Raw genomic sequence first — 14,439 nt, forward strand, 5'->3', positions numbered from 1 at the left:
AACGTAGAGGACTTTTATTTTCTTAAAATCATGCTCCAGGTGAGGCTCGAACTCACAGCCTCGGCATTGCTTTGCTATATACTGCCTTATAAGTACCTCGCGCTGACCGATTGCGCCACTGGAGCTCTGCGTTAGGTTGCAACCTATGTATTTCACAGCTTTAGCTGTACGACTAGTTTACTACAACAATGCATGGAAAAACAAATTCCAGTCTCTGGATTAAACTTTACTATTTTAACTTGGTAAATGTAGAGGACTTTTATTTTCTGAAAATCATGCTCCAGGGGAGGCTCGAACTCACAACCTCAGCATTGCTTTGCTATGTACTGCCTTATAAGTACCGCGCGCTGACCGATTGCGCCACTGGAGCATGGGAACAAGAGATAAACTGCATAATTGAAAGCTTTAGTTGTATTACTAGTTTACTACAACAATGCATGGAAATGCAAATTCCAGACTCTGGATTAAACTTTACTACCGTAACTTGGTAAACGTAGAGGACTTTTACTTTCTTAAAACTATGCTCCAGGTGAGGCTCGAACTCACAACCTCGGCATTGCTTTGCTATGTACTGCCTTATAAGTACCGCGCGCTAACCGATTGCGCCACTGGAGCTCTGTGGTAGTTTGCAAACCATGTATTTCACAGCTTTAGTTGTATGACTACTTTACTGCAACAATGCAGATTCCAGTCTCTGGATTTTACTTTATTTTAACTTGGTAAATGTAGAGGACTTTTATTTTCTTAAAATCATGCTCCAGGTGAGGCTCGAACTCACAACCTCTGCATTGCTTTGCAAACCATGTATTTCACAGCTTTAGTTGTATGACTACTTTACTGCAACAATTCAAATTCCAGTCTCTGGATTTAACTTTATTTTAACTTGGTAAACGTAGAGGACTTTTATTTTCTTAAAATCATGCTCCAGGTGAGGCTCGAACTCACAACCTCGGCATTGCTTTGCTATGTACTGCCTTATAAGTACCGCGCGCTAACCGATTGCGCCACTGGAGCTCTGTGCTAGTTGGCAAACCATGTATTTCACAGCTTTAGTTGTATGACTAGTTTACTACAACAATTCAAATTCCAGTCTCTGGATTTTACTTTATTTTAACTTGGTAAATGTAGAGGACTTTTATTTTCTTAAAATCATGCTCCAGGTGAGGCTCGAACTCACAACCTCGGCATTGCTTTGCTATGTACTGCCTTATAAGTACAGCGCGCTAACCAATTGCGCCACTGGAGCTCTGCCAGCTGGCAAACCATGAATTTCACAGCTTTAGTTGTATGACTAGTTTACTACAACAATGCAAATTCCAGTCTCTGGATTTTACTTTATTTTAACTTGGTAAACGTAGAGGACTTTTACTTTCTTAAAACTATGCTCCAGGTGAGGCTCGAACTCACAACCTCGGCATTGCTTTGCTGCGTACTGCCTTATAAGTACCGCGCGCTGACCGATTGCGCCACTGGAGCTCTGTGTTAGTTGGCAAACCATGTATTTCACAGCTTTAGTTGTATGACTAGTTTACTACAACAATGCATGGAAAAACAAATTCCAGTCTCTGGATTAAACTTTACTATTTTAACTTGGTAAATGTAGAGGACTTTTATTTTCTGAAAATCATGCTCCAGGGGAGGCTCAAACTCACAACCTCAGCATTGCTTTGCTATGTACTGCCTTATAAGTACCGCGCGCTGACCGATTGCGCCACTGGAGCATGGGAACAAGAGATAAACTGCATAATTGAAAGCTTTAGTTGTATTACTAGTTTACTACAACAATGCATGGAAATGCAAATTCCAGACTCTGGATTAAACTTTACTACCGTAACTTGGTAAACGCAGAGGACTTTTACTTTCTTAAAACAGTGCTCCAGGTGAGGCTCGAACTCACAACCTCGGCATTGCTTTGCTATGTACTGCCTTATAAGTACCGCGCGCTAACCGATTGCACCACTGGAGCTCTGTGCTAGTTGGCAAACCATGTATTTCACAGCTTTAGTTGTATGACTACTTTACTGCAACAATGCAAATTCCAGTCTCTGGATTTTACTTTATTTTAACTTGGTAAATGTAGAGGACTTTTATTTTCTTAAAATCATGCTCCAGGTGAGGCTCGAACTCACAACCTCGGCATTGCTTTGCTATGTACTGCCTTATAAGTACCGCACGCTGACCGATTGCGCCACTGGAGCATGGGGACAAGAGATAAACGACATAATTGAAAGCTTTAGTTGTATTACTAGTTTACTACAACAATGCATGGAAATGCAAATTCCAGACTCTGGATTAAACTTTACTACCGTAACTTGGTAAACGTAGAGGACTTTTACTTTCTTAAAACAATGCTCCAGGTGAGGCTCGAACTCACAACCTCGGCATTGCTTTGCTATGTACTGCCTTATAAGTACCGCGCGCTGACCGATTGCGCCACTGGAGCTCTGCATTAGTTTGCAAACCACGTATTTCACAGCTTTAGTTGTATGACTAGTTTACTACAACAATGCATGGACATGCAAATTCCAGTCTATGGATTAAACTTTACTATTTTAACTTGGTAAATGTAGAGGACTTGTTTTCTTAAAATCATGCTCCAGGTGAGGTTCGAACTCACAACCTCGGCATTGCTTTGCTATGTACTGCCTTATAAGTACCGCGCGCTGACGGATTGCACCACTGGAGCGTGGGGACAAGAGACAAACTACATAATTCAAAGCTTTAGTTGTATTACTAGTTTACTACAACAATGCATGGAAATGCAAATTCCAGCCTCTGGATTAAACTTTACTACTTTAACTTGGTAAACGTAGAGGACTTTTACTTTCTTAAAACTATGCTCCAGGTGATGCTCGAACTCACAACCTCGGTATTGCTTTGCTGCGTACTGCCTTATAAGTACCGCATGCTAACCGATTGCGCCACTGGAGCTCTCAGATTAACTAAGTTGATTCCTGATATCAGCCATCTTTTTCAATGAATGTATCACTAGCATATCAAATATTTGTAGCTGAAACATGTGCCCCAAGAATTCAGATGAAGCAAGGAAAGAAAAAATGAAATGAAAATTTGGTCATCATCAAAGGTTTGAGAATGACCACATTCCTGTGGCACCATCAGCCAGTTCAGCATTCCCAGGATGTCATTTTCCTGCATCTCTGGTGTAATTAGTCACATGGTATTTACGGCTCAGGTAATTGGTCCAAATGAGAGGAAGATAATAGTCTAGTCTAGTCTTCTACTGCTAGACATTTCGGTTGGGTTGTGGCCGTTCAGACATCACAGGTCAGACGTTCCCTCTGGGCCCTGAGAACACTGTCACACAATAAAAGCTCTTGTAAATTAAAAGATGTTTCAGCATGAATGTTGTTTGAAACTGAAGCATTTTGTTAAAGATGTGACTGGGCCGATGGCCAGCCTGAGGTCCTGGTGCCGTGCCAAGCCCCAAATAAAGCCCGGCTTTATTCCCTGAGCAATTCTTCACCTCTCCCTCTTTCTTTCTCTGAAAATATCAGGACAGTATTTGAAGTATTGTCAGTTTGAATCAGCCTTTGAAATGAAGCTTGGGTCGTGCTTGACTACAAAGAAAAACAGTTTTCAAGTGTCTTCAAATTAAAAGCTCATGTCATTTTTCAGAGTGAAAATCCTTTTTCTGTTTTCCAGGCTTAGTGGAGAAATATCTATAAATAAGCCTGACAAATACTATCATCTCCCAGAAGTCCATTTCATACTGAGAGCCAGACACATCAGTTATTAAAATAAGCCATATTGCTATGTTCACATTGTCAGCATTCAGTATTGACAATTCTCCATAAATGCGGATATAAGAATAGAAAATACGGTTGTCACTACCGTAAATAACAGAATTACGCAAAGGACTCGAAGTGACAACTAGTGGCTCTGGAGTGACAACTAGGGCTGCATGATAAATCGCATGCACATCTCAAGCCGGTTCCTTGATTAGTAGTAAATCGCCATCACCTGCTTTCAGATGGAGTGGCATTTACTACACAAAACCGTAGTTCCCTCGGTCTCGTCCAGTCTTGGTCTTGGTCATGACTTGGTCTCGGTTTTTTAAAGTGCTCCCAATGATAAAAAATGGTTTCTAGTTTTCACTGGGGTGGAAAGATTTCATATTAGTAGGCTACCTCAAATACCTACATATTGGTATCGAATGTGTACTGTATATGTACCTAAATGCTACGTATTAGGCCGTTATAAAGGCTACTGTCCCAGTGACAGCTATTTTTACATTTTTTTTAAAGCATGGTGAAAATAACTAACCCTTAATATAGGGCGCGGTACTGTAAGTCAAACCTCACTAATAAAATCCCGAGGATTCTCACAGTCTTCACTGCGACACAGTTTTGATTTTCCATTTGTGTGTCTGTGGCATGAAAGTAAAACCGAGAGAGAGAAACGGAGAAAGAGTTTATGTTTGTTTGCAGTTCCACAGACCCGCACATAAAAGCGACCACAACACATGACCACGTGTGTGGTTTGTTTTGGGAATCGTGTATGTGCGTGTGACAGCCTCGCGACACCAGAGAAAGTGGACGCTCGCATGCTTCTGACGGGATACTGACTTTCCTGTACAGTTCTCAGTATAAACATATTAGAACTAAAAAGGAAACAATGAGTAGTTTCTTAGGATATTTTCTAATCAAGATACCATGGTACTACTTTGGTATTCATTGAATTTTAGGGGTCCATTGGTGTACATGACGGTACCATATGGTTTTGCCATCTGAAACCATCACTGTGACAAGTGTTTTTAATAAATACTGTGTAGTATTGTCTACTATTTTAAAAATAGCTTTTAATATTCAGTTTGATTCATTATTTTCATATGACATTCTTCATGTTTTATATATCAGTTCAGTGTGTGGCATCCAGTTAGCGTTTAGGAAATGTTTATTCAGTATTTTGGTCAAATGAGTACGCAGTACGATCAAACAATAAATCAAAACTGAGAGGCTAAAAATCGTGGTTGACGTTCAAGGTACAAGTTGTAAGATATTTGCCGTAAAATATCCAAAAACCACTAGGCCAGTGTTATATATTTTTCCAGCTGATTACTAACAATATCTCTAATGTTTTCAACTACTTGTAAATTATGAGCAAATTGCCATTCATAGGCCCTGTCCCAAATGGCACACTCCAGACTTGTGGACTTCTTCAGAGTCCCCACTTTGACGACATCATGTAGTGCAGACTTTAGGGACCCTTGATGTGAGTCCACTAGATCTACCTGCCGTTTTTTACACGGTCAATCACCACATCCTCCTGTCAACCCCCATGGCTATGGGTGTCTCTTACACAGCGCTTCTATGGTTCAAGCCAAACCTCTCAAATAGGTCATTTTGGGTATCCTGGAGAGGTGACGTCTCCGGACCCCAACTTCTCGATACCGGGGTGCCTCAAGGCTCAGTGCTTGGACCACTGCTCTTTTCGATATACATGACATCCCTGTGTTTTGTAATTCGAAAACATGGCTTCTTCTGAACACTCGACTTCACTTGTCGTTCCACCTTGATGACCCTACGGTTTCTGCACGCATCTCAGCATGCCTGAGGGACATCTCACTCTGGATGACGGATCACCATCTCCAGCTTAGCCTTGCAAAGACAGAACTGCTTGTCATATCATCTGAACCAAAGATTCAGCACAACCTTTCCATTCAGCTAGGTTCCTCGACCATCACGCCATCAAGGACAGCCAGAAACCTGGGAGTGGTCATTGATGATCAGCTTAGCTTCAGGGCCCATGTTGCCAGCACCGCCCGCTCTTATAGATTCATTCTCTACAATATTAGGAAAATTAGACCTTTCCTAAATCAGCATGCCACACAGGTCCTAGTCCAAGCTCTTCTCCTGTCCAGGCTGGACTACTGCAATGCGCTACTGGCTGGACTTCCAGCCTACACAACCAACCCCCTACAGATTCAGAACGCAGCGGCAAGAGTGGTCTTCAATAAGCCAAAGAGGGCACACGTCACTCCTCTCTTTGTCAAGTTACATTGGGCACCCCCTTACCTTCGCTTGCTTATACAGCTTTAAGTACCCTCTCGATCATTCCACACTTCTTCAGAGCGTCATTAATCTACGTCATTGTTATTCTTTTGATCGTGCGCCCTTTAGCGGCGGATTCTACAAATCTGTCAATTTGAGTGCATTGCATTGGCATATGGTATTGCATGCAGTGTGCATTGGTTATACCAGCCTTGGTATATTGGTTATAACACACACCTCTAGACTCAACGTCAATGTGGCGGTTGTACAATAACGTACAAATGGGATTGTACGAATTCATATGAATTTGCCACAGCATAAAGTAGTCACAAGATTGTGTTATAGTGCACACTTTGTCTAATAAAGTAGGTCATTAAAGTATGCAGAAAATGTACATACTGTGCACAGTATGAATGATGCAGAACCAATGAAAGTTGTATGGTACGGCATTTTTACACTGAATTTGACATTTACTGGTAGAAATATTGTGATAATAGTAATAGTATAATCCAGTATAATATTTATGTTCACTCTGAAATTACAGTAAGGAATAAAAATTGTTACACATACACTATATGTGACTGCATAAGGGTGTCAAGGTCATTAGCCTGTGCTATAGGGTAAAGTACACCAAAAATAACATTTACTTTCTATTATAGCAAGTGTGCTATCAAGAAAAAAATTGCCCCATCATGAGTGTTTGCGTGTGTGCGTTCAAACAATATGTTTGATGAAGACATATCCATTTTAGCCAATCCTATAGCACAGCTGTTGGGAGTTAGTCCCATCAAAGGGACATACAGAGAGAAAGTGAATCAAGAATCTCTTGTCATGGCAAACTGGATTGGATCCACATACTGTAGCTGGAGGGTTTGGGGGGTTAGCTGTATACTGTAGCACCAGATGTGTTTACAATTCTTGGAAGTCGCACAGTTTGAATTCATCTTGCGTGTGTGTATTTGCGATTTGTGCCATTACAGCTTAAAAACCTGAGAGATAAACCACAGCACAGTTCCCAGCAGAGAAGCAGGTTGATTGAAATCATTTAACGTTTGGACAAGTGTTTATGTAGCTCAATTGGTAGAGCATTGCGTTAGGAGTGCAAGTTTGATGGTTCAAACCCCAAGGAACACATGCATACTACTAAAATTAGAGATGCACCGATATATCAGCCAGGAATCGGTTAATAAAAACAAATTTTTACGCTGTCAGCCGATAGTCATGGCCAGTGTTGGGAAAAATTACTTTTAAAAGTAATGCATTACAAGTTGCTCCCCAAAATGCGTTACTTAGTTACTTTTTATGGAAAGTAATACATGCGTTACTTTTGGGTTACTTTTGCGTTACTTTTTCTTACTTTGCTAAGGCTTTGATTACGTTCAGTTTTATGACTTAGAAGTTCAGAAATTGCATATTTTCATCACAAAAATGTCAAGCTCTGGCCTGCCATCTCCGTTTTTTGACTCAAACTGTTCCTCAAACAGGACTACATTCAGTTTAATTCAGTACATTATTTTTTTTATTAATTATTTTTTCGAATTAATTAAACTGAAAAGTAACTCGCATTACTTTTTTAAAAAAGTAACTCAAATATTAATGTGTACATTTATAAAATAATGCGTTACTTTAAAAAAGTAATATTATTACATAATGCACGTTACTTGTAATGCGTTACCCCCAACAGTGGTCATGGCCGATATATCCTGTCAATCAAACGAGAACAGAAAAATGCAATGAAATTTGAGCTCTGTGTATATAAAACGTAAAGAAACATCACAAGTTTAATGTTCAATATTAATCGTCATATAAATAACTTTCAGAAATTAAATTTTTAGAATTTAGTTAATGCAAGTTAATATAACCACCAAACTATTGGCATAGGTAAATATTATTCTGAATAATCGGCTATCGGTATCAGTGGAAAAATTTAATATCGGTGCATATCTAATTAATATGTATAGCTTATAATAAAAGTCCCTTTGGATGAAAAACTGTACAATGATGTAATTTCTAAACAGGGTTCAAGCACTTTTTTAGGTCAGGCATACGTAGTCCCATCCAAACTCATTGGTTGAGCAAATGTTGTAAAGTTGGTTAGGTCGAGTCATTCAAACAACAAGATCGCAATCCAGATTGGTGTACTTGTGGCAGAGAAATGACACACTTTACCTTTTATTTGAACCACAAAGAGTCTCCGCCAGACTTTTCCCACACTTATGCCATCGCTCACAAAAAACAGAACCTTTGAATAGTTGTAGGGTGGGAAATCTCAAGGCTAGAAAGTGCTTTCAAAAGATTATCAAATAAATCAACTGTAAAAAATTACATCAAATCAACATATTTTATGTTACATTAAAGGCGGAGTCCACGATGTTTGAAAGCCAATGTTGATATTTGAAATCACCTAAACACACACGCCCCTACCCCAATAGAATCTGGATCTTCGGTTGATAGACCCGCCCCACACATACGCAACCCGGCAAGGATGTCGATTAGTAGACACGCTCCTTACTGCTGATTGGCTATAAGTGTGTTTTGGTAGTCGGCCCGTCTCCTTTTCCAAAGCGTTTTTCAAACATTGTGGACTCCGCCTTTAACTTAACAAATTAAGTTAAACAATTTCAACTTTTTTAATAGAATTGCCTTGCAAAATCAAGTTGTTTTAACTTCATTCTGTATTTTTTTTACAGTATACGTTCATAGGAATACGCTGCCATAAAAAAATGATAAATGAAGAAGAACTCTCTGGTTCGTCAAGTGTGTGTGTGTGTGTATGTGTTTGTGTGTGTGTGTGTGTGTGTGTGTTTATAATCAGAAACAGCTTTGTCCATTCTCATGCAAACTGAATTATAGGGCTATTTACAGAAAACACAAACACACACCCTATTAACATAGTGGTGGGCACAAACACATGTTTTTAGCTCCATAAATACACATTTGTCACAGCTGTTGGATTCACCCATATGGTAACCACTGTTTTATATATCAAGTGGATGTTATAGATGATAGGTGTTATAGCAAATAGCAAACAATATGATCCCCATCATCTATGACTTTAAGAGGTTCATAGTGGTCCAGGACTTGAGTCAGAAGGGAGGCAAATGTATCTCAGCAGAAATAACCGCATATTCAGAATGGAGATGGTGCCGAATGTAATACTTTAATAATGAGTCATTGAAAAACACATAGTGTGGCTTATTGCTTAATTTTAGCAGACACATGTATGCAAGGATATATTTTGTAGGGCTTTAGAGAATATGGATTTTTCTTTGCATGAATTTTTTTGGTCACATGATCTCTCTCTCTCTCTCTCTCTCAACCAGATGCACGTTTTGAACCCGGTTCATTGCTGGCTTTAGTTTCAGTGTGAAATGTTTTCCTGACACATCAGGGAAGGGAGAATTTAACTCCTTCCTAAGGCACGTGCAGCCTTACTGCATCTCACTTTTGCCCTCTCACACACACATTTATGGAACAAATCTACCATAGATAATACATTTATAATATTTATAAAATGCAAATATAAAATAAAAATCACATTTATGTATCATCCAATCACATGCTTTCTAAAATGAGGATGTCCCACCCCCCAAAACAGCCTACAAATGCAAGTAGCGAATTATGTTCATATCTGTGACAACAACTTCAGGCTATTACAAAAAAGGTTTTCGAGTTTGAGTTTTGACAAACGAGTACATTTTGGACAAATAGCAAAATAAATGCATACACGCACACACACAATCCTGACAGCTAATTTGCATATTTTATAGATTGTATTCACTGATGTTTTTTTATTGTCCCAGATTGGCTCTATGTTTTGTAGGGGTAAGGGGTGAATCATAACGTTCCTGTTCTTTTATTTGCTCATTGCTTTGTAATAAGGAAAAGCTGGTAGATGTGCCCCACCGAGCGCAGCTGCATGGCCCACGGTGCGAGGTCTCAGCTCTGCCCGGATTCAGCCGGTCCTGTGTACTGCTTTGAAGACAACAGAGAAGAGCTCTGCACCGAAACATCTCAAAACAAAACGTGGCCTTCGCCGCACGCCGTCACCTCGGCAGGTCACAGATTCAGCAAAATCTCATGGGAACGACACCTGATGTAAGACGAATAGTAACCTCATGTCCCACAGAGGAGACTGATCTTATCCACAGTTTAGATCTGAGTATTTCATCATATACCATCGATTTAAATTATATATATATATATATAAAAAAATAAACTGATTATCATACAAGGCCTATTAAATATATATCTACTGTAAGTGTTTTTCAACCCATAATTGAAAAAAAATAGACAAACTCAACCATTGGTTTTAAATAACCTATATAGGATGTTTTAACCCATAGTTGGGTCAAATGTGAACATTTTCTAGGTTTATTTTAAAACCAACAGTTAGGTTTGCCCATATTTTGCCCAACTAATGGTTGAAACGAACCAGAGTTTTAAAAATGCATTATTTATTTTAGTGTTGGGCAAAGATTAATCGCATACAAAATAAAAGTGTCTAGCGTGTATTTTGGGAATGTGAGCGTCTCTTTTATAATAACGGTTTTGACGCATGTGCAGTAGGCACTTATTTTGATAAAACACGTGATGCAAACAGGATCTCTCGACACGCAGGACACATATTTTGGAAAAGGGAACCACACACGTGACAATCCGAACACTTATTTTGAATTAGCGCATCCTCGGATGAGCAGTCACAAGCCGCCACTAATATATATACACACTCATTCATGTATGTATTTAAGAAACATTTACATGTGTATATATATTTATTTCTATTTTTATATATTCTATATAATTCAAAAATATATATATACAGTATATAAATAAAAAAAAAATCTAAAATGAATATATGTATGTGTGCGTGGTTAAATATACACAATAATTACACACAGACAGCACACACAAACATTATGCAAAAAATCACTTTTATTTTATAGGCGATTAATCGCGATTAATCTTTGCCCAGCATTGTTTTTAAAGGGGACATATCATGAATTTTTTTTCAAAGTGCTACAATTCGGTCCCCAGTGCTTTTATCAACCTGTAAAATGTGATAAAGAACAACCCATTAACTTTGTTTTGGTAAACACTCTGAAAAGGATAAATGACAGCACAATTGAGTTTTAGTTTCAACAAACCACCATCATGGCGATGAGTGTTTGCATTTCATTAGCTTATTTGCATTTAAAAGAAAGGACAGACCACAAAAACAGCAAATTTTTGCTTACACTTACAAAGTGGCAATTTTAACATGCTATAATAAATCATCTATAATGATATTTTGAGCTAAAACTTTATACATGTACTCTGAGGACACCAAAGATATATTTTACATTTTAAAAGTCTTGTGAAATGTCCCCTTTAAGAATTACATTTTTCACCTAAAATGAAATTTTAAGATGAATAAACTTACATTTTTGGGTGTTAATTTTTAAGTTGATCCAACTTTAAATTTTTCACTTTTTACAGTGCATGTAAAAATTTACTGAATTTTGAGAATATTTATGAGTGCTACATTTTTGAGTGTTTATACTGTGTGAAATAAAGACACTGTAAAAAATGATTTGTTGTTTCAACTTAAAAAAGTAAATGTTTGTGCTGCCTTAAAATGTTAAGTCAACAAATATTTTTATTTTATTTAAATTAACTCAAAATAAAATTTTAAGGCATGCAGCACAACCCATTTTAAATTTGAAGCAAAAAATATTTAATTAGTGTATAAACATTTATACATCATTTATTATTATTTTTATAGACGTTTCATCGAATGCACGTGATACACGCCTGGATCCGAACCTTACTTCCGGTTTCGATTTTTTAATGGTTTGACTAGTTGCTAAACTGATCTCTTGAACAAATGCCTCATCGAAAATAACAAATGTTTTGGTTTCCTAGGTAATCTATGTGTTGTTTTTTTGCTTGTTATATAAATAAACTATGTTTAAAGTACTTTGTGGTTATTTATTATTAGCGAAGTTTACCGGAAGTTACGCTTGTTTATGTTGTTACTGCTGAACGGTCTATACAACCAAACCAACAAAATGGTCATCATTGTTAATAACTCCTATATCGCCTAACCCAGTGGTTTTCAAACTGGGGGCCGTGAAATGGTGCCAGGGGGGCCCCAGTTTTATGACATTTTATGAAATACATTAATTTATCATGAATTCTGTGTAATTAAACCTAAAAAAAAAATAAGGCTACTAACCAAAATAGCTTCTTTTTTGTATAATTGAATGTTTTTTTATTAAAATGTTGAGTTTTAGAACAGTTTTTTGTCACAAATTTTCTTTGGGGGGCCGTCAAGGAATGCACCGTACACAAGGGTGGCCGCACGCTGAAAAAGTTTGGGATCCACTGGCCTAACCCTAGGTGAGGTCATATTCCAGTCATAATAATTACTGACAGCCCAATGCATCTCTGTAGAAAATAATGAAGGGGAGTTCTGGCTAAACAAATTCTCACCACAGTTTGTTGAACATAATCACACAAACATTTATTCTCGACACACACACATCCTTAAAAATCCCACAAACATTCGTCCATTGCTTCTTGTTACAGTGATAAACCAGCATGCAATTTAAAAACCACAGGGAACAAAAGACCAGCAGCCCTCTCGACATTAACACAGTCATAAAGAGTGAACTTTGTGTGTTTGTTTGTGAACTAGCTGTACTTTTGCAACAAAATTGCATTTCTGCAGTACATTTAGTCATTTAGCCAATGCTTTCATCTGAATGAGGAATACAACTAAAAAGCAATTAAACTTGAAAGGGTAACATGAAAAGTATTTCAAGTACAAAAGTGATCAACTGTTGCAGGGGATTTTGTCGAGTGAAGATCAGATTTATAATTTGTCCACACTTTACAGTAAGCTACTGTAAGTCTACCGTACCTTAAACCTCTCCAAAAATAAAAAGAGAAAAGTTTCATTTTCATTGTGGTTTTCTTTCTGGTTCAGGTTTGGGATCAATTAGGTAACTAGGTAAACATGAGTGACCGTTCACCATTACATTAGCTGTTTTGCACTGTTATTTAAAGTATCACACAAGCAAAGCTAAACATAAAACATCCATTTGCAATCACAACGGTTTTGCAGCAGTTTTCCATAATAGTTTGAGAAGACAATAGCAACATCTATGTGACCTCATAGAAATCTGAAATGTGCATCTCATATGGTCCAGTTGACTCTATTTACAGTGTCTGGCTTCTGTTGAGCTATTTAATCTGCCGAAAACAAAGACAGAGTTGTAATTAGTTGCGTTTTCCCTTCAAACAAACTCCAAAGTCTTCCTCCGCACGCACACAAACATCGCATTTCGTTTTTTGGCCCAAGATTCGGACAGAGGGAAAACCAGGTGTTGCCATTTCACTCGCTCCATTAGATGCCTTTAAGTTATTCTTTACTGTTTATTTTATAGTGTAACATTTTTGTAAACTCTTTAAATTATAGCAAAACAAAGAATTTAAAAGCTTTAAGATCTTTAAATGGTGATGATGTATACATCTCTTCAGTTTGTTCATTATCTCAGCTGACTTTATGGTATGTTTTTTTAACACTGTTGATAGAGTCTGTATGCTTGTAACTTGTTTATTGTCTTCCTTCACCATCCTGTCCAGCAAATTTGAAAATGAAATTCACACAGAGGCGCAATGTAAATACAAAACTAACTTTCATTCAAAACATTTCAGGCCAGCGTGTCTAAACTTTTAACTGTTAGTGTCCAACCCTTTACTGCCTAAAAACACATTGCTTGTTAAACTTCTACACATTCACACAAGTTTTTTTTTACTTTACAAGTTCACATAAACACTCTTTATATACATTATAGCACACTTCCCAGACGAACCCTTGGAAACATTTTCAGTACATTTAAAGTGAAGCACTTGTTATTGAGAGAGGTCAGTCAAGTGACTCCTTGTTAATACAGAACAAGTGCGAAAATACATATGGTAAAGAAATTAAGTTTTTTTCCAATTAAAACATTTGAACATATTTAAAACAAAATACATTTACAGTCCTTACTGTCGCAATGAAATGGCAAAAGTAGGTTGCCTTACATTTTTGAGTTAATTCAACTTAAATAGTATTAGTTGACAATATTTAAGTTGAATTAAGTTAAAATTTTAAAGTTTATATATTGATTGCTAAAAAACAACGTTATTTTGTGTATTTGTTATAATACAAGGTGTTTGTGTGGTTTATGGTTCAAAAAACACATTATTTTTAACATACCGTATTTTTATAGCTCCAGATTTCACTCTCTTCCTGAAACGCACTGATTTTGTACAAAACTCATCGATTTGAAAGCTCTGTGTCCCTGGTTGGCCAGCTAATCTGTTGTGATTGGCCTGAATGCCTCTGAAGTCAAGCGGAAATGTAATACTTCTTTATTTCTTTCTTTATTTTTGTATACTT

At 37.5% G+C, this 14,439-nt stretch overlaps 9 non-coding genes across 9 annotated transcripts; all 9 read right to left on the reverse strand.

Moving 5' to 3' along the window:
- Positions 1-31: 31 nt before the first annotated feature.
- Positions 32-125, reverse strand: trnai-uau (transfer RNA isoleucine (anticodon UAU)). Its single transcript has 2 exons — positions 88-125; positions 32-67 (listed from the first exon to the last, which is right to left on the reverse strand). It is a non-coding gene; the product is annotated as a tRNA-Ile (tRNA).
- A 151-nt stretch (positions 126-276) lies between these two features.
- Positions 277-370, reverse strand: trnai-uau (transfer RNA isoleucine (anticodon UAU)). Its single transcript has 2 exons — positions 333-370; positions 277-312 (listed from the first exon to the last, which is right to left on the reverse strand). It is a non-coding gene; the product is annotated as a tRNA-Ile (tRNA).
- A 151-nt stretch (positions 371-521) lies between these two features.
- trnai-uau (transfer RNA isoleucine (anticodon UAU)) lies at positions 522-615 on the reverse strand. Its single transcript has 2 exons — positions 578-615; positions 522-557 (listed from the first exon to the last, which is right to left on the reverse strand). It is a non-coding gene; the product is annotated as a tRNA-Ile (tRNA).
- Positions 616-920: 305 nt separating this feature from the next.
- On the reverse strand, positions 921-1,014 carry trnai-uau (transfer RNA isoleucine (anticodon UAU)). The gene is made up of 2 exons: positions 977-1,014; positions 921-956 (listed from the first exon to the last, which is right to left on the reverse strand). It is a non-coding gene; the product is annotated as a tRNA-Ile (tRNA).
- A 138-nt stretch (positions 1,015-1,152) lies between these two features.
- Positions 1,153-1,246, reverse strand: trnai-uau (transfer RNA isoleucine (anticodon UAU)). Its single transcript has 2 exons — positions 1,209-1,246; positions 1,153-1,188 (listed from the first exon to the last, which is right to left on the reverse strand). It is a non-coding gene; the product is annotated as a tRNA-Ile (tRNA).
- A 136-nt stretch (positions 1,247-1,382) lies between these two features.
- trnai-uau (transfer RNA isoleucine (anticodon UAU)) lies at positions 1,383-1,476 on the reverse strand. The gene is made up of 2 exons: positions 1,439-1,476; positions 1,383-1,418 (listed from the first exon to the last, which is right to left on the reverse strand). It is a non-coding gene; the product is annotated as a tRNA-Ile (tRNA).
- Positions 1,477-1,872: 396 nt separating this feature from the next.
- On the reverse strand, positions 1,873-1,966 carry trnai-uau (transfer RNA isoleucine (anticodon UAU)). Its single transcript has 2 exons — positions 1,929-1,966; positions 1,873-1,908 (listed from the first exon to the last, which is right to left on the reverse strand). It is a non-coding gene; the product is annotated as a tRNA-Ile (tRNA).
- Positions 1,967-2,104: 138 nt separating this feature from the next.
- On the reverse strand, positions 2,105-2,198 carry trnai-uau (transfer RNA isoleucine (anticodon UAU)). The gene is made up of 2 exons: positions 2,161-2,198; positions 2,105-2,140 (listed from the first exon to the last, which is right to left on the reverse strand). It is a non-coding gene; the product is annotated as a tRNA-Ile (tRNA).
- Positions 2,199-2,349: 151 nt separating this feature from the next.
- On the reverse strand, positions 2,350-2,443 carry trnai-uau (transfer RNA isoleucine (anticodon UAU)). Its single transcript has 2 exons — positions 2,406-2,443; positions 2,350-2,385 (listed from the first exon to the last, which is right to left on the reverse strand). It is a non-coding gene; the product is annotated as a tRNA-Ile (tRNA).
- Between the last annotated feature and the right edge of the window lie 11,996 nt (positions 2,444-14,439).

The sequence above is a fragment of the Misgurnus anguillicaudatus genome, chromosome 3 (assembly GCF_027580225.2).
Source record: "Misgurnus anguillicaudatus chromosome 3, ASM2758022v2, whole genome shotgun sequence".
Lineage (NCBI taxonomy): Eukaryota > Metazoa > Chordata > Actinopteri > Cypriniformes > Cobitidae > Misgurnus > Misgurnus anguillicaudatus.